Source organism: Ranitomeya variabilis, chromosome 7 (genome assembly GCF_051348905.1).
Source record: "Ranitomeya variabilis isolate aRanVar5 chromosome 7, aRanVar5.hap1, whole genome shotgun sequence".
In the NCBI taxonomy this organism is placed as follows: Eukaryota; Metazoa; Chordata; class Amphibia; order Anura; family Dendrobatidae; genus Ranitomeya; species Ranitomeya variabilis.
In genome coordinates, this window is record NC_135238.1 from 81594387 (window position 1) to 81615031 (window position 20645).

At 41.1% G+C, this 20645-nt stretch overlaps 2 long non-coding RNA genes across 2 annotated transcripts in view; both read left to right on the plus strand.

The window, feature by feature from the left end:
* Positions 1 to 20645, plus strand: part of LOC143785018 (uncharacterized) — an 86632-nt gene that overhangs the window by 19268 nt on the left and 46719 nt on the right. The window lies entirely within an intron of this gene.
* LOC143785019 (uncharacterized) lies at positions 7824 to 11735 on the plus strand. The gene is made up of 2 exons (XR_013217947.1): positions 7824 to 8025; positions 11491 to 11735. It is a non-coding gene; the product is annotated as an uncharacterized LOC143785019 (long non-coding RNA).

The window sequence follows — 20645 nt, forward strand, 5'->3', positions numbered from 1 at the left end:
TGGTCCTTCTCTCCCTCTGTAGCCCTCCATAAGCCAGTCACGTGTTTCCACACGTGACCGTGACGTCACGATAGGTCCTGCGCAGCAGAGAACCTAGCGGCTGTAACTAGCAGCGTACCTTACTGCACGGAGGAAGCGGGCACAGGACACTTTGCTACCGGCCGGAGCATTGTCCACAGCCCACTCCTCAGGAGGCATCACTGACCATTTACCGTGGCCCTGACCAGACAAGATCGTCTAGAGAATTAGAGACCTGTTACCAGTATTACATCCATTTAAGGTATTTGTCTCGCGTGCATCTTCCTCTTTCCAGCCATAGTGCATATCTTGTACTTTTTTGCAATAGATTTAATAGATATTGGATACGTTTTTATTAGCTTTTGATTGTTTTTTCTGGTCCTCATAGGGGATATTGTATTTTATCCATTTTCCAGCGCGAGTAATTTTTAATATATTAGGTGTTGAAAACTACCTGCCTGTTCTGCCTGGTCATAGACCGCTCCTGCTGGCGACTGCTGCTCCCTTTGACCTCAGATCAACAGAGCAGCTCTTTCACGTCTGCTCTGCTCTGTTGACAGGATGTCGGACCTGACATTATGCTGATTGACAGCTGGGCCCTCGCTGTGGAGCCAGCTGTAAATCAGCATTACATTGGTAGAAATGCCTTGTCAAAAGAGCTGAGTGGAAAAGTAGAAGCTGCCCTGTCACCCGTCACTGTAAGTCACAGAATCGCCAGCAGGCGTGGTCTATGATGGCTCTGAGCAGGCAGAGATCATCGCTGGCTAGACCTGGCAGGCAGTTAGAAACTACCGGCAAGATTTAAGGCCCATAGCAAAGAATAAGCAAACACCTGGATAACCACTTTAAGGTTATGTGCTCACGTTCAGGATTTCTTGCAGAAATTTCCTGACAAAAAACGGACATTTCTGCCAGAAATCCGCATGCGTTTTTTAGCAATTTTTATGTGTGTTTTACTCGTTTTGTTCACGTTTTTTGTGCGTTTTTCGCGTATTTTCCCAATGCATGAAATAGCGGGAAAAGCGCAAAAAATCCGCAAAATTAATGAACATGCTACTTTTTTTTACCGCGATGTGTTTTTTTTGCGGAAAAAAACGCATCATGTGCACAAAAATTGCAGAATGCATTCTAAATGATAGGATGCATATGTATGCGTTTTGTTATGCGTTTTTATCGCGTTTTTATAGCGAAAAAACGTGAAAAATCCTGTATGTGTGCACATAGCCTAAATGTGTATTAAAAAGACTGAGATCTAACATCAATATACAGTACATATACAATTTTATAAAATTACTTAAATGTTGTTATCAAGTGGGAATCTGCTGTATATAAAAATGACAGTTCCACATGGATTGCGTGACATTAATACTTGGACCTTTTGATTCTACTATTTCTTTCTAACCGTATTATTGGAGTCCTAGAAGGCAATATTTAATTCATCATTTTGTAATAACTAAACTTATTTAGAAATATTCTTAGCAATATTAGAAATGCCCTTGCTATCCACCTTGTGCCTTTATTTCAGATTTTTGTCGGCGACAGTTTCACTTTGATCGTCACATAGTAATTTAGGGTATTTAGTCGAGTGTATGTATGGGGTCATACGCGGTCAGGGTTAAAAGCATGCGTCCAGTATTAGATCTGAGTGTAGAAATGCCTTTGGCTTATTTAACACAATGACACTTATGTTATGTTAAATTTAGTGGCTTTTACTTTGAGAAACCACAAATATCCGGATATCGTGTAGAACATTCTGCCAGGCTGTGTAAGTAGCACTCTATGTGAAATAAATAAATTCAGCTGGCGTTGACCTTTCAGGGAGAGAAAGTTGAAGAAAATGTGATGATAGAAAAGGAATTACACTGCTTTCCTTGATCTAATCACAGTCGCACTGATTTGTTTTAGGCTCCGTTTGGGTCATCTTGTTACACTTCACTTTCTTATTACACAGCTAACCCATGGGCTTACTTTCAATCTAATGCCTTTGTCTCAGAGTTTTACAATAGTTGATGAGAAGTGAAATACTCTCTCGGTATTCTGTTGAAGTGTGTCTGTGCAATTACACCTCTAGTAGATTTAAGGAAGGCGCAGGGATAGTCACAAGAAAACAGAATGGGATAAAAGTGGCTGTCATCACGTTGCATTCTCTTTACTTACAAATATATGTTCTATATCGGACTTTATGGATTTTTCTTCTTCGTATTTTTAAGTAGAGCTGTTCTTTTAATAAATACAAGACCTTCATGTCAGATTAAAATATTGCTACAAATATCTTACCATGAGATGAATCTTTGCAGCAGACCACCATCTTATAGGATCTGATACCCAATGGTGCAGCCACCAGAAGTAACCAGCATAGAAAACCGGAACACAGCTCCACACACTGTGTAGTGGCCGTTCTACTGGAGCTCAGATCATACATCCATGGGAGCTGAGCTAGAGTACTTTGGAATGGCCACTACATAGTGAACTAAGCTGTAGCAGTCCCGCTCGGTACACTGTTTTCTTATGGCAGTGTGTCACGGCTAAGCAAGGAAATACCCGGCGTGCAGTGCAAAAGAGGGAAAAAAGGTAAAGGGTGTCCTAACTATATGAAAAGAGGAGAAGGGAGACTCCTAAACACTCAACTTAGACTACACCCTGCGCTCCCTATTGTCCCTAGATGGGTCTTTCTCCCTTCGTGCGTCATCCCATGCCTAAGCCCTGGCTAGCCATGAGCAAACCCTGACTAATGAGTAGGGCAGCAAGATACTAGTCTCACTATTACAGTAATAAAACACAGGGTGGGAGACAAACAGGGAGAAATCAGACAACAAATGGAACTCCACAGCTTAAACTGGAACAAGTTCCCCAGGTAGGGACAACTTCTCCAAGAAGGTCAGCATAGATAATCTATAACTGGCATAGGAGAGAACTTGGACTGACTTTAACCCCTTTATGACCATGGACGTCTCAATACATCCAGGTTAGTAACTACTTAATGACCTTGGATATATGGATACGTCCCGGCGATTTTGCACGCACAGGTGTGATTCTCACAGCTGACAATCAGCACTGTCATCTATTATTGGAAATATAGAGGGCTTCTACGTTACAGTTAGTACAAAGGATGTGGAAAAGCACAATGGCTCCTCGCCCCCCTCAAACAAAATCAGCAAATTCTGCACTTCCAAATCCAAATGTGCCCGTCCCTTCTGAGCCCCAGTGTGCCTAAATCACATTTAGCGTCCACATGTTAATTGGTGCATGTCTCCAGAAGCATTACTTGGTCACTACAACATACTGGGGACTACAACATACAGGGGACTACAAAGTATGGGCACTACAATGGCATTGTGCAATTTTCACACAGCAACATCCACTTTTGCTTGTTTCTAGAAAGTACCCAAGTAGCCTAAATAATCACTACACCTGTAGATAGTTTACCAAAGTGGTATAATTTCCAAAATGAGGTCACTTTAGGGGGGATTTTGCTTTTCTAGCACTTAGGGGCACTGTATATGGAGTCTGCAAACTATTCTAGGAAAATCGGCATTCCAGGAGGCAAATAGCATTCCATCCCTCCCGAGTCTCACCGTAGCAGTATAGTACAGAGACATATTGGGCAAGTCTACATTCAGCACAAATTGTGGGACAAATTTTGGTGCCATTTTTGCCCATTTCCCCTTTTGAAAATGTGAAATCCGGGGCTAAAATTAAATTCTGGTGGTAAAAATGTAGTTATTTTTTCTTCACTGTGCAATGGTATAAAATTCTGTGACCCACCTGTGGTGTCAAAACGGTCACTGCACCTCTAGATTAATTAATTGAGAAATGTTTAGTTTGTAAAATGGGGTCACTTAGGGGGGGTTCTGCTGTTCAGGCCCCTCAGGAGCTCTGCCAATGTGACATGGCAACTTCAAATCATTCCAGCAAATCACTCCAATATGGTGCTTCTTCCCTTCTGACCTTTGCACTGTAACTCACAAGTACTTTTCGACCACATATGGTACATGGTAGTGTATTGAGCAATTTTTCGGGTCCATTTTGTCCTGTTACCCTCATGAAAAAAAATTGAAGCTAAAATAACATTTTTGTGGGAAAAATGTGATTATTATATTTTCACAACTCTAAGTTATAAACTTTTGTGAAGCACCTGGGTGTTCAAGGTGCTCACCACCCATCTAGATACATTCCTTGAGGGGTCTATTTTTAAAAATGGGGTCACTTTTGGGGGGTTTCCTCTGTTTAGGCACATCAGGGGCTTTCCAAATGCTACATGACACTTGCAGGCCATTTCATCAAGGTCTGCGTTCCAAAATATCACTCTTTCCTTTCTGAGGCCTGCTGTGCACCCAAACAGTAGTTTCCCCCACATATAGGGTATCTAAGTACTTGTTAGAAATTGCACCTCAAATTTATGTTCCATTTTTTCCTGTTAACCTTGTGAAAATAATAAACAGGGGCTAAAATAACATTTTTGTGGGAAAAATTTGATTTTTTTTGTTGTTATGGCTCTACCTTATAAACTTCTGTGAAGCCCCTTGGGGTTAAAGGTGCTCACCACACATCTAAATACATTCCTTGAGAGAGGACTAGTTTCCAAAATAGGGTTCCTTTTGGGAGGGTTTCCACTGTTAAGGCACCTCAGTGGCTCTCCAAATGCAAAATAGTGCCTGCTAATTATCCCAGCTAATTTTGCATTCAAAAAAGTCAAATGGAACTCTTTCCTCTGAGCCGTGCTGTGCACCCAAACAATAGTTTCCCCCCACATATGGGGTATCTGCGTACTCAGGAGAAATTGCACAACAAATTGTATGGTGCAAATTCCCCTGTTAACCTTGTGAAAATGCTAAATTTGAGGCTAAAAGGAGATTTTTATTGGAATTTTTTCTTTTATTTTCATGGCTCAACGTGATAAAATACTGTGAAGCATCTGGGGCTTCAAGGTGTTCATATCTAAACATCTAGATAAGTTTCCTGAGGGGTCTTGTTTCCATCATGGTGTCACTTGTGAGCAGTTTGCACTGTTTAGGCTCTTCAGGGGCTCTCCAAATGTGACATGGCGTCCGCTAATTATTCCAGCAAATTTTACATTCAAAAGTCAAAGGGCGCTCGTTCCCTTTCAATCTCTGTTGTGTGCCCAAACAGTGGTTTCCCCCATATTTGTGCTATCGACATGCTCAAGAGAAATTGCACAACAAATTTGGGGGTCAATTTTTTTCCTGCTAACGTTGCGAAAATAAAAAATTGGGATATTAAATAACATTTGTGAAAAAAAGTTAAATGTTCATTTTTTCTTTTCTCATTCCATTAATTACCGTACTGTGAAGCATCTGATGGATTAACTTCTTGAATGTGATTTTGAACACTTTGAGGGGTGCAGTTTTTAGAATGGTGTCACTTTTAGGCATTTTCTGTTATATAGGCCCCTCAAAGTCACATCAAATGTGATATGGTCCCTAAAAAATGGTTTTGTAAATTTGTTTGGAAAAATGAGAAATCGCTTATGTTTCAAAAATGTTGCTGATATAAAGTAGACATGTGGAAAATGTTATTCATTAACTATCTGGTGTGACATAATGCTCTAATTTAAGAGTATAAAAATTAAAATTTTGAAAATTGCTACATTTTTGCCAAATTTTCAATTTTTTCCAACAAATAAATGCAAATCGTAGCAAAGAAATGTTACCACTATCTTGAAGTACAATATGTCACAAATAAACATTCATAAAATCAGTGGGATCCGTTGAAGCGTTCCAGAGTTATTACCACAAAAAGTGACACTGGTCAGAACTGTAAAATATGGCCTGAAGGTGAAAACAGGCTTGGGATTAAAGGAGTTAAATAATGGAAGGGAGAAGCAGCAAAATGCAGAAGCTGAGGTTAGAGCCATATGGAATCCCAGCAGGATCAAAAAAGAACTCTTAACCCCTTCTCCACTAAGTTATAATCAATCTGATCCACTCATTAAACACTGAGCGAACTGCAAAGAGGACCATTGATCTGCCAATTGGTGCGACCTTCTGATCCCAGGCACCCCAGAAGTATCAGCAGGATGCAGCACATTCGTGACACCAGATATCGGCTGACTGTAGGGGTGCTGGGTGTTGGAACCCTACAAATCTGATATGGAATCCATCCTAAGGTTGGTTAATAATATCACGGTCCTAGACAACCCCTGTAAGTAATCTATCAACGTTACATAGTGTGTTTTACAACACTAAGTGACCAAGACTATGTAACCATGTTACATTTGACAACTATGACGAGACACTCCTATAAAATAACTACCAAAAGAAACAAAACCATGGCAGGCTGAGAAACTGAATTTCAACGTAATGTATATTATAAAGCTAAGGCAATTGCGGTTTAAATAATATATTAGTAAATATTATTTCAAATGTATATAATATATATATTATTTATACAATGCAAAAATAAAAATCATGACCCTACATAAATCAGTTAATCACCCTTCAGAGACCTATATTTGTATATCAGAGGTTTTCCAAGAACAGAACTTTTTCATTTAATATACAGTATAATTGATTTTCTTTACTCAAATTTAAATTGATGCCATCGGTCTCAATTTGTCACATGTGGGTACATTGTGTACTTGTGACTTAAGACCACCATATGCATTGGACCAGAGCTGGGCAAAGTGCGGCACATGGGTCACATCAGGTCCTCTGGCTGTTTTTGTCCAGCTCATGGACAACAATAGCTAAAGGGCTGAAAAGATTGGCCCATAGGTAGCACCATGTGACCACAATACCCCTACCGGCATACCGATTTCACCTTTATGTGCATCCTCAAAATGCAGGTAGTAGTGAATATAGTGGGGAGCAGGGAGCAACCAGCTCCTTTTTCTATCATTCAGCATGTGCAATTGAAACAACAGGTGCAATGACGACACTACATGGTGTCTGCTGTGTGGAGCATCAGTGCACACAGCAAAGACCAGAGCAGAGTGCTAGGGGAACAGGAGCATGGTAAGTATGTGGGTTTTTTATATGAGTGTATGTTTGTGGAATGTGTGTCTGTTTATAGGAGGGCTATGTGAGGGCTCATTCTGTGTATACGAGGGCTATGTGAAAGTTCATACTTTATATAGAGGGCTATGTGAGGACTGATACTGTATTAGCGGGTGTGTGTGTTTCATACTGCATAAAGGGGAGCTATTTGGGGGCTCATACTCTGTAGGAGGACTATGTGGTGTCTCATACTGTATACAGGAGTTCTATGTGAGGGCTCATAATGTATATAGAGAATATGTGAGGGTTCTGATGTGCTGTGTTTGGGTTCGTACTGCATATAGGGGCTGAATGGGGCTCATACTGTTTTAGGGGGGCTGTGTGTGGACTCATACTGTATATAAGAGGGCTATGTGTTTGCTCATACTGCATATAGGAAAGCTATGTGGGGGCTCATACTGTATATAGTAATGTTATGTGAGGGTTCATACTGTATATATGAAAGCTATATGAGGACTCATACTGTATATATATGTAAGGGGTGTGCTGGGGGGGTTAGTTATGCCCTGCATCCATTCACATTCTTCCTAATAAAGCGGGTACGTTTCATCTGCAAAATGGAGTGTTATGTGGTATTGTTTTATTGTGTAGTAATATGCTAAATAATGTTATGATGTTTATGTACTGTGTAAGTTATGTATCTGTATGGACTAGGGACAGTGAGATACAGTGTTATTGTAAGGTTTAGTAATAGTAATGGGTAATATATGGTTTAGTACAGGGGATTTCCAAGTTGGGAGGGGCCAGAGTAGTGACAGTTGAGATACTTCCTGGTTTCACGAGGTGAAGTGAGGTTGCTGAGGTAACACGCTCAAGAGGAGTCCAGTGGCCCAGGGCCTTGGGGCCAGAAGTTATATAGACATGAAGAGAAAAGTGCAGAGAGGAAGGAATAGCAACTAGATTCAGCGGGAGATCCCAAAAATTCCGAAGCCTACGGTCTTAAAAGGTTTGGAAGCACCAGCCTTGATTTCGCCCAAGGAGGGAAAAGAGGGTGAGGAACCTCAGGCACAAACTAGTTTGGCTAGTCAGGACGCTGTGGTACCAGGGGATACAGTATGGGAATAAAGAATTGCAGGAGAGCAAGGGACAGCACAGAGGAAAGAATCTATGATCAGTGAGGATTACTGTGCAATGCCTGTGACTGAACTGGACATGATCAGTAAAGTTGTTTTGTTAAAAATGAACTGGGACTCTCAATTGGTGTGTGATGACATCTGAAACTGGGACTCTGCAACCTGAGGAGAGCTCTAACCTGAAAGTGAGTGAACTGCATGACACACATCATACAACAGTTGGGACTTTATAATTTCTTTGTGGGGTGCCAGGGTGTGCCAGAACAGCAGCCTCTCACCATGACTACCACCCTGGCCACCTCACAAAATTTGCATAGTTGGCAGGATTTAATTCCTTGCATCCAGAAAGCGGAGGAACCCCCAAAACAGCAAAGAATGCAGCTGTTAAAAACTTTAAAATGGCAGATGATGGCGCAGAGGCTGGCAATAGCTCCACCCATCATGGGCATTCTACAAGTAAAATGGCGCAAAAATCTGCCTGGCAGAGACAATGGCCTGAGCCTAGGTCACATCCCCCTGTGAGTAGTGCCCACCCACGGTGGATGCAGCAAAGGAAAAAGAAACCCGACCCCTGCAGCAGATTCCTTAGGAACGGGAGGAGTCTGATGCTGATTGGACGGAATAATGCGGAAGCGGCTCCACCACAGATGGTTGGAGTCCTGAAGAAGAAAACCTTGTGTTGAGCAGCATATCGCCATTGCAAGACGCGGCATCGGTAGTGGCGGAGCACTCCAGCATCAGGTACTGTGGTGGCATCAGCCGCGTGAAGTTGAAGTGATGGCTTGCAGAAGAGAAAGCTCATTCTGGAGGACTACGGGAGCCACTCACCACAAATGAAGAGCATTGGCTTGGCAGTTTTCCTCTGCTCATCGGAGAACAGTTCCAGCGGCTGCTGGACCATGGGAGCGGCCTCAAGTTGGAAGCTGACAGAATGGAAAGGAAGCTGGAAACCATCGCATAAGTGGGGTCACGTGATCTGGAGGTGAAAAACATGGTCGCACAGCTGGAAGGATCCAAACCAGATGATGCGGCGGCTACAGCAGCTGAGTCTCGCGGTCAAGTAGCAATCGCATCGGTGGTCTCGAAACAATGGGCATGAAGTGCCAGAACTCCCCTGGTGAGTGAACCTCAGTCCTAGACCCCGGAGCCGAGGCCTTAATTTGCAGTCTGTCCACCCCCAAGCTCCCCACACCGGTATCAAGAAGGGGAGGCTCACTTCCCATCTCCCGAACAAGCAGCATGGATAGCAGGGGTAGTGGAAGAGAAAAAAAGAGAGAGATTTGGGCGGAGTTGAAGGTGGAAACATGGCCAGCTGAAAAATAAGAGGCCTACTGAGATATACTAACCCATCTACGGCTTCATCTGGGAATTGAACACGGGTGATAAGGTTTATGTGGACGCGGGTTCCACTAAGTATCAGCGGCCATTGCAGGAAGATGATCAGGTAACTTTTATTAAGGAAAAAGGACCCCGGGAATGTTATGCAGTGGCGATCACCCTCTTACTGCCGGAGGATGACCCTGAGCTGCACGAGCGACAGGAGGACGAGTGACAGGAATGCGAATGGGGGCAGGCTCTGACACAACTGACGGTCATTGAAAAGTGGGATTATGTTTTCCCTCTGTCAGTGGTGCTGGAAAATGGAAAATCGGAAAAGGCACCTGAGCCGCAAAGTGGCAGTGAGGCTCAGCCACCGATGGAGGGGCGAATCCGGATGGAAAATGGGGAGTCGTCCTCCAGTGGATCCTCCTCTGGGAATACATTCTTTTATGTCCAGGGGCACGGAGTGGCTCAGTATGCCAGCCGCAAACAATGTGACTGAGGACTGCCCTTTAAAAAAAAAAAAAAATTGTGCTAGTTGCACCTTTTGGAAATTATATATGGGACTGTACCACGTCCCTGAGGCCAGGAGCCCTGAATGACCGGGAGCAACCTGTGTAGGCCAGAGTGGGCCAAAGCAGTAGTAAAGATATAGTGTGGTCAGTGCGGCCACAGTTGGAAAAAGTTTGTGTGTTTTTCCCCTCCAAGTCTCTTTTGCGCACATTTGCGCATTGCCTGCTGGATTACGGGACTGAAACCCCAATGGGGTTAACCACCCTTTGAACTAAAAACAGACTGTGTGTGGCTGCTCTATGGACTGAGCTTTGTGAAGTATGTAAAATTTTTCTTTAACTTGAATTTTATCCCTAAGGGTTTAAGAGCAGCACACATGTTTTTAAAGGGCAGTGCTCTGTGAAAAGGAGGGAGGGGGAAACCAGAACAGGAAGACCCGAGGAGTGAGGCGGGTCAGAACCACATGCATTGTGAACACTCCTGGACTGTCGGAGCTGTGGTGAGTTGGCCACTGGGCCAGTATGTTTGTTTGGACACACTGAATAGAAAAAAAACTGGCCAACGGCCCTGGGGTGTCTTAAAGTGAACTGGTCATGTGTCCAGGTCCCAGGAGCAAGGGGACCGGGGTCAGTCAGACTCATATATATAAAAATAAGGAATTTGGACACTCTGTTGGAGTCCCTAAGGAAAGGGATTGAGGGTCAGACGAACCCATAGTACAAAAGGGACAACCATACCATATCTGGGGTATCCTATTAGGGAACTGAATATGCAAAGTTACATAGTTACATAGTTATTAAGGTTGAAGGAAGACTTTAAATCCATCTAGTTCAACCCATAGCCTAACCTAACATGCCCTAACATGTTGATCCAGAGGAAGGCAAAAAAAAAAAGTAATTCTTTGATTTATCTTCTGAATTAGGATTAGGAACAAAATAGTAACAGAGTTGCTCAATAACAAGGAAATCAAAGCCATGGGTGTTGTCGTTCAGTGCCTCCATAGAATAAAGTGGTGACTCATGTGCCCACAACGAATGTGGTTAGCAACTGCCAATCATATTAACACATTGCATGGTGTGTATATAAGGTGTGATTGTAGATAAGTGTTGCTCGCTCATAATTTTATTGTAGAATTAACAAGAAATAACTTACATGTAATAAAACAGAAAATATATTACAGGACCAACAAGGTGGCCCACCCTATATAAATGTCCTGGTCTAGGGGAAGGTTTCCACACATTACAGTTAATTGCAGACAAAAATCAGAGTTTTCCTACAAGGTTTACTGTAAGTTTAAAAAAAACTTCAAAAAATAGTCGAAACTTAAAACATAATTGTTGCATGACGAACTTTATTTTGATGCACTGAGAAAAAGCAGACAATTGACGTGGATGCGCCTATAAACGTTATGTAGTCAGCAATATTGTAATGCTAAATTGTTAATTAAAATGAGCTACTGATCACGGCAGATGCACTCTTCTTAGAGAATATGAATATAAACTGTATAGAGAAAGCTGCAAACTAATGCAAGAACATCTGTTGTTTCTTAGATCTTAGTACTAAGCGGACGAGGATGAAAGCAAAGGAAATGAAAGGCTATGTGAAATGAAATGTGCCAAAGAAGAACAGACTCTGTAGGCATAATAAATGTATCTCTGTCCTTACTACCATAGTAATACCATAGTCACATGAGATATTGGAAGTGTCGTCAGTCCTGGAATTAATGCATCACCCATTGATTATTACTGTTTGACGCTGAGTAGTTCATTAATATATTGATCACAGTGGTGGTTTACTCCATTATCTCATGAATCACAGCCGCTGCAGTAGTTTTTCTTCTATAGATGGGCACAGTAATGCTGAATATAGACGCACTGATTAATGAGTGTAACGGGAGATGCTGCCAAGAGGATTCCTAGTGCTGAAAGACTCTGTCGCAACACTGGCAGAAGGAGTGCCCACGTATCACATTAACTGGGTCGTCTCTAAAGCGTTTCCCAGGAGCAGATGCTTGGTACTTCTACACATTGTAACTAGGTGGATAATTAGCATTTTGCCCTCCTTGCTAACAGATGCCCCTTATTGTATAAAACCTAGTCCTTTGCTACAGTATAGCTAGAGTATTAGTCTGGTATAGAAAGAACAACTTATACATTTGCACAGCATATTTTACTTTTACATGCCTCAATTAGACCTTTGGGGACTGTATAATATAACATTTTTCCTTTAAGGTATAATGTGTTAAAACAAAGTTAAAAACTATAAAAATCTGTATGGTTGATATAATGTATGTCTATGGTATCATGGTCGCTCAGGTTCATATGGACACAAACAATTTAAACTTCTGTTTTTTAACTCCTTTACCCCCCAAGCCTGTTTTCTGCCTTCAAGACCAGGCCAAATTTTACAATTCAGACCAGTTCTTTATGTGGTAATAACTCTAGGATGTTGACCATGAAGGAAAGGTCTGCAGGTGTGATGAGCACCTTGAACGTTGATCTGTGAAAATGAAAAAAATATATATTTTTCCCACAAAAATGTTGCTTTAGCCCCCAATTGTTTCATTTTCACAAAGGATAACAAGAGAAAATGGACCCCAAAATTTGTTGCGCAATTACTGCTGAGTACACCGATACCCCATATGTGGTCAAAAATTACTTTTGAGGCACAGTGGAAAGCTCAGAAGGGACGAAGTGCCAAATTGGAGTTCAGATTTTGCTAAATTGGTTTGAGGGTGCCATGTCACATGCCCCCATAAGAGGCACAATTTTGCAAACTATACCTCTAAATGAATTCATCAAGGGATACAGTGATCATATTGACACCACAGGGGGGTTACAGAATTTTTATACCATTGGGCAGTGATGAAAAAATAATTACATTTTTACCAACAAAATTTAGTTTTAGCCCCATATTTTAAATTTTCACATTGGGAAATGGGTAAAAATGGCAGCAAAATTTGTCCCACAATTTATTCTGAATGTAGAAATATGTGGCTGTTACAGTACTGCTTAGCCACGAGACACACAATGTGAATTGAAATTAACAAGAACAAAATTAAAGGGTCCATTTCCAAGAAGAGGTCCATTATAAAATCAATTTTATTAATCAAAATTAAATAAAATAACCATATACTTAAAATTAAGCAGAAAATGCTATTTAGGGGACGCTCTGGAAAAAATACTCAATTCCAGCAGGAAGATCATAATATAATACTTTCTGTATGAGGAGAGAGGCTTAATTGACGATATAACTCTCCATTTCCATTTATGATTATATTATTAATAAATAAGTGAATCCCCCCCCCACATAAATCAGATATATACCGTACAAGGCAAAAATGTTATATGTATGCTTTTGAATGCATTAATCCCCAAGGTAAGTAACGATAGAAGTTAAAAGGTGGGGGAGAAAAAATGTAAGAATTTCCACTAACCTGAAATAGATTGGGGAACAGAAACCTCCAGTTCCAGCAAAGGTAATCGTTTTTTGACAACTATGAGAGACAACTACCTTTCACAACTGGTTCAGGACCCAACAAGAAGGGGGGCACTGCTAGACCTAATATTAACCAACAGGCCAGACCGCATATCAAATATAAGGGTTGGGGGTCACTTGGGGAATAGTGATCACAAAATAATAAGTTTTCATGTATCCTTTAATAAGATGTGTAGTAGAGGGGTTACAAGGACACTAAACTTCAGGAAGGCAAATTTCCAATGGATGAAAGATGATCTTGGAGCAATTAACTGGGACGATATCCTGAGACATAAAAATACACAAAGAAAATGGGAGACATTTATTAGCATCCTGGATAGGACCTGTGCACAGTATATACCGTATGGGAATAAACATACTAGAAATAGGAGGAAACCAATATGGCTGAATAGAGCTGTAAGGGGCGCAATAAGTGACAAAAAGAAAGCATTTAGAGAATTAAAGGAAGTAGGTAGTGAGGAGGCATTAAATAAATGTAGAAAATTAAATAAATCCTGTAAAAAGCAAATCAAGGCAGCAAAGATTGAGACAGAGAGACTCATTGCCAGAGAGAGTAAAAATAATCCCAAAATATTCTTAAACTACGTAAATAGTAAGAAACTAAAAAATGATAGTGTTGGCCCCCTTAAAAATAGTCTGGGTGAAATGGTGGATAAGGATGAGGATAAAGCCGATATGCTAAATGACTTTTTTTCATCAGTATTTACACAAGAAAATCCCATGGCAGACAATGTGATCAGTGATAACAAAAATTCCCCATTAAATGTCACCTGCTTAACCCAGCAGGAAGTACGGCGGCGTCTAAAAATCACTAAAATTGACAAATCTCCGGGCCCGGATGGGATACACCCCCGAGTACTGCAGGAATTAAGTACAGTCATTGATAGACCATTATTTTTAATCTTTAAAGACTCCATAATAACAGGGTCTGTACCACGGGACTGGCGTATAGCAAATGTGGTGCCAATATTCAAAAAGGGGACAAAAACTGAACTCGGAAATTATAGGTCAGTAAGCTTAACCTCTACTGTGGGTAAAATCCTGGAGGGCATTCTAAGGGATGCTATGCTGGAGTATCTGAAGAGGAATAACCTCATGACCCAGTATCAGCATGGGTTTACTAGAGACCGTTCTTGTCAGACTAATTTGATCAATTTCTATGAAGAGGTAAGTTCCGGACTGGACCAAGGGAACCCAGTGGACGTAGTGCATATTGACTTTTCAAAAGCTTTTGATACGGTGCCACACAAAAGGTTGTTACATAAAATGAGAATAATGGGGATAGGGGAAAATATGTGTAAGTGGGTTAAGAGCTGGCTCAGGGATAGGAAACAAAGGGTGGTTATTAATGGAGCACACTCGGACTGGGTCGCGGTGAGCAGTGGGGTACCACAGGGGTCAGTATTGGGCCCTCTTCTTTTTAACATATTTATTAATGATCTTGTAGGGGGCATACAGAGTAGAATTTCAATATTTGCAGATGACACTAAACTCTGCAGGGTAATCAACACAGAGGAGGACAATTTTATATTACAGGATGATTTATGTAAACTAGAAGCTTGGGCTGATAAATGGCAAATGAGCTTTAATGGGGATAAATGTAAGGTCATGCACTTGGGTAGAAGTAATAAGATGTATAACTATGTGCTTAATTCTAAAACTCTGGGCAAAACCGTCAATGAAAAAGACCTGGGTGTATGGGTGGATGACAAACTCACATTTAGTGGCCAGTGTCAGGCAGCTGCTACAAAGGCAAATAAAATAATGGGATGCATTAAAAGAGGCATAGATGCTCATGAGGAGAACATAATTTTACCTCTATACAAGTCACTAGTTCGACCACACAGAATACGGTGCACAGTTCTGGTCTCCGGTGTATAAGAAAGACATAGCTGAACTAGAGCAGGTGCAGAGAAGAGCGACCAAGGTTATTAGAGGACTGGGGGGTCTGCAATACCAAGATAGGTATTACACTTGGGGCTATTTAGTTTGGAAAAACGAAGGCTAAGGGGTGATCTTATTTTAATGTATAAATATATGAGGGGACAGTACAAAGACCTTTCTGATGATCTTTATAATCATAGACCTGCGACACTGACAAGGGGGCATCCTCTACGTCTGGAGGAAAGAAGGTTTAAGCATAAAAACAGACGCTGATTCTTTACTGTAAGAGCAGTGAGACTATGGAACTCTCTGCCGTATGATGTTGTAATGAGTGATTCATTAATTAAATTTAAGAGGGGACTGGATGCCTTTCTTGAAAAGTATAATCTTACAGGTTATATATACTAGATTCCTTGATAGGGCGTTGATCCAGGGAACTAGTCTGATTGCCATGTGTGGAGTCGGGAAGGAATTTTTTGCCCCAATGTGGAGCTTACTCTTTGCCACATGGTTTTTTTTTTGCCTTCCTCTGGATCAACATGTTAGGGCACGTTAGGTTAGGCTATGAGTTGAACTAGATAGACTTAAAGTCTTCCTTCAACCTTAATAACTATGTTACTATATGTCAGTTTTTAGTATTAATAAAATACTTATGTGCAACTAAGGTGCCAACTTGCTGACACAATGCATGTATAGGGTACAAGTGACAAATAATGGCTTATTCCCCTGTTACTAAGGACTAGAGTCACCAAAGGTAGAGTAACGAGTAAAAAAGTACACCGTGTTTTTCTTTTATCCAAAAAAGTGCCAGTGTGCCAAATTACCTTGTGGAGTGTGTCGGTGGTTTCCACAGCGAGATGACTGCCACAGCATCCCCTCACCCCAGCGCATGTTTGGTTGCCAGCTTCTTCTGGGGGCGTCTCTAAGTGAGGGGCGGCTATCTATTTATATCCCAGTCCTACCTATCAGCATGTAAAGGAGGTAGGCTTGCATTCAATTATGTAAACGGCGCATTGCACAGGCGCCCCTCTCAGCTGATGTGAACTTCTTGAACACGTTCGTTGACCCACACGCTTGGAATGCAAGCGGGACAAGTTGTGAGCTTCACCAGAAGTCTCTTAGATAGGGAAGCCGTGCATGCACACTATAGGACCAAGCAGTGTACAGCGAAAATCATGGGACTGAGCATGTATAATATTGCTGGCTTAAGTAAACTAGTGCAAAAAAAAGGGGGCCTAACATGATTGAAATAAAATAAAGAGGAACATCATTGAAAGAGGGACAATCCCAAGATTGTTACCATACTGTTAAGGTTTATGTAATGTGAAATGTGATGATTAAATGTGATGTTGAGGGAATAAAATATGATGATTAAATGTGAGAATGAAAGTGTGAAGTATCTAGATAAGATAGAATTTACAAAATAACTCATGAACTCAGGAATTGATTGTAGAATAACGCAATGCTGAAATATGCGAGAATTGAATCTAAAAAATTGTGTGTTGACTGATTATAATGATACTAGATGGTGGCCCGATTCTAACGTATCTGGTATTCTACAATATGTATGTAGTTTATTTATGAAGATTTAAGAATAATGCAATGAATACACAGGATTTTCAGGGTAAAATATATACAGTAATCATACTACCCCGACTCTAAACCCCAAAGGGGAATGAGCCGCACTCCATCCAATTAGTGTAGCATAACAATCCTTTTGCAGGATCAAGAAGTGCCATAAAAAACAATTTGTGTACAATGTAACAATTTCTTTATTTAAATATACAACAAAGTAACATATATAATAAATATAATAAAATTTGTGCCTCAAACCAAACACCGGAGGCTGGTGGGCAAAGTGGATTATAGTTTAAACTTCTATAGCAAAAATTGTAATTATGGGGACATGCACATTGAGAATCTGACACCTAATGTATTGCAATCTTATAGGAAGGGAACACACAAACCAGGAAGTGGACCATAAGTTTGAGATAGGTGCTGAGGTTATAAATTAACTCAGATCCACCAGACACCCCTTTCCGTCTCAGAACAAAAATATAAAGAGCAAAAAGTCAGATCATCCTCATATTACCTGATATGCAGTCCCACTCCAAAAACCACTGCCACGTGATTAACCAAGCCTCCGGACCCCTACGCACGTTTCGCTGTTGCTTCTTCCTGGGGGTGTGTCTATGGGCAGGCGTCATGTCATTTTATATGATCACACATCCAATCAAACTGATTGGGAGGAGTTTTGTCACACAAGGAACCAATGCATGAATACGGAACAGGGCTATAGGTGGAATTTGAAGTGTTAAAGCCGGTATGAAATCAACACAATTACTTGATGACCGGGAAAAATCATCATATGTGCACATAAACAAATGATTATATCTATGTATATGTCTAGAAGAATCCGGAAAATCAGAGTGTGCAATGGCCTTATCTTATAAATGCATGAATACCGCTGCCACGTGGGGTAACAAAGCAGGGCCGCGCCATAGCCAATCACAACAAAGTGGGCGGAGCCTAGGCACACACCCACATAATGCAGCCAATTGCATCAAAGTAGGAATAAGAGGCGGCCGGCCGAATAGCCTATCACAACCGCACCATCCGGGACTGAATGTCAGTCAAAGCGTGGCAACATAGTAAGTATGCAGCAGACCGGCGATATCAAAACAGTTTGATGCACGCTACTCCATTAATCGCTGCATACTTAAAATCATAGTGCAATAGCGCCATAGCGCAAGTATATAGAGTGAGCAAAAAATTGCCCACAATGCGGTAGGATTTTTTTTATACATATATATATACACCCTGACACCGTCAATCAGATAACACCATCCGCAACTATCTTGTGCAAAAGAAAAAATGTCTTAGATGGACTTCAATGGGAAAACTAAAAACCAGGGGATATCTTAAAAGCCCCACATGGGTATATTTCTTTCCCAAAGGGGGTTATAATCATATTGCAACCCAGCAAAACAGAGTCAGATGGGCGTGGTAATGAAAACACAACCTTGTAAATAACAGGAAAACATGCACCTTCCTGTGAATAATGCAGAGTAGACTGCCGTCACAACAACCTATGGGAATACCCAAAAGCCGGGACCACTGCCATAATACCCTATCAAAAACACTGATAAAAACCATGAACGCCCTAAGGAATTTGTGATAGGGAAATTGCACTGTGATTATACATACAGGCATGTCACACATGAGGCCCACATACGGGATTAAAAATGACACATACTGTGAATAAAGTGCAACGTGCTAAAGATCAAATAACAAAACCGTATAACATGAAGGAAATATAGATATTCGGTGCCCAAAAATTAGAGGCACTCAAGTTTCAATGTAAACTTATGCTCGTGTGAAAGAAACACATACTATAAATACAATGCAAAAGTGCTGAGAAACAAATGAGAATTAGCCATATACCATGAAAGATATGTGGATATTGGGTGCCCAAAAGTTGGGTGCACTCATGATTCAATGTGAGCTGATGTCCATGTCAAGCTGAAAGGCGAGAAACGACAGCCATCCCCCCCTGCAGGATAGGGGACGACAGTCAGAACACCGCCCCGCGAGACATGGCAACAAACCAGTGTAAGACAAAAAACAATATATAAAGGCAAAATAATAGTGTATTAGTATGATAAAAAGCCCGTGACCGAAAAACAGCAATAGCACTGATGTAATAAGATGAAGAAGGTGATACAATAAAAGTATGAGCGGTAAGTATGAACAATGGATGTAAAGTCAATATGGTAGTCTTTATCTTTAGTAAAGCATTTTTCTTTGTTCAATTTCCAAAGGATTCATCTCTTCCGGAATGATTTCAATATTGCCGTCTTTAAACAGCTTCAACTCAGTGATGTCCAGTTCAAATAATCCATTCAAATAGCCAACCAAAGCAACGGTCCATCACATCCGATTCCGTCATGCATTCCTGAAGATGACAAAACAGACATAACTAAAAGGAATAAAAAGGAGTAAAAACAAGACAAGACACAAGGTAGCTAGCCTACCACAGACATAGTTAAAAAACAGAGAGAGAAAGTGAATACATTAATGACTACAGAAACGCACTAAAACCGAGATTTTCATTAAGGCCATTCGGCGCCAGGGTGCCCAGGCGGTAAATCCACCGACTCTCCACCTGGGCAAGAGTTCTGCCCAAATCCCCTCCCCTAGGCCCCAATGAGACCATATCAATCCCTTTTACCTTTAACAGATAGGGATCACAATTGTGAAACTCTTTGTAATGTCTTGGGATAGTCTTCAGACTTGAGACGTCATCAATTTCCTTCGCCTTCTCAATGTCCAAATGATGTTCTCGTATCCTGACCTTCAATTCCCTTGTGGTAAGGCCAATGTATACCTTGCCACAGGGACAACTGGCATGGTAAATAACTCCCTTAGACGTGCATGTGATGAATTTTCTAATTTCGAATCTCTTAGACCCGTCAAAATTCAAAAAGGACTTGGTTTTAATAAAATTGGCACACGCCTTGCATCTCCCACAGGGGTAAAAACCAGCCATTTCTTGACGTAAAGTATTGGTTGTCTTATTGGGCTCATAATGGCTGTGCATCAAAATGTCCTGAAGATTTCTAGATCTCTTTGCTACTATGGACGGAGTTGGCGGTAAAATTTGTTTCAAAATGGGGTCGGCAAATAAAATTGACCAATGCTTCTTCATAATCCGTTTTAGTTGAAACCATTTATTGTGAAACCCAGTTCTGAATCTCACTTGATTTGTTACCCCACGTGGCAGCGGTATTCATGCATTTATAAGATAAGGCCATTGCACGCTCTGATTTTCCGGATTCTTCTAGACATATACATAGATATAATCATTTGTTTATGTGCACATATGATGATTTTTCCCGGTCATCAAGTAATTGTGTTGATTTCATACCGGCTTTAACACTTCAAATTCCACCTATAGCCCTGTTCCGTATTCATGCATTGGTTCCTTGTGTGACAAAACTCCTCCCAATCAGTTTGATTGGATGTGTGATCATATAAAATGACATGACGCCTGCCCATAGACACACCCCCAGGAAGAAGCAACAGCGAAACGTGCGTAGGGGTCCGGAGGCTTGGTTAATCACGTGGCAGTGGTTTTTGGAGTGGGACTGCATATAAGGTAATATGAGGATGATCTGACTTTTTGCTCTTTATATTTTTGTTCTGAGGCGGAAAGGGGTGTCTGGTGGATCTGAGTTAATTTATAACCTCAGCACCTATCTCAAACTTATGGTCCACTTCCTGGTTTGTGTGTTCCCTTCCTATAAGATTGCAATACATTAGG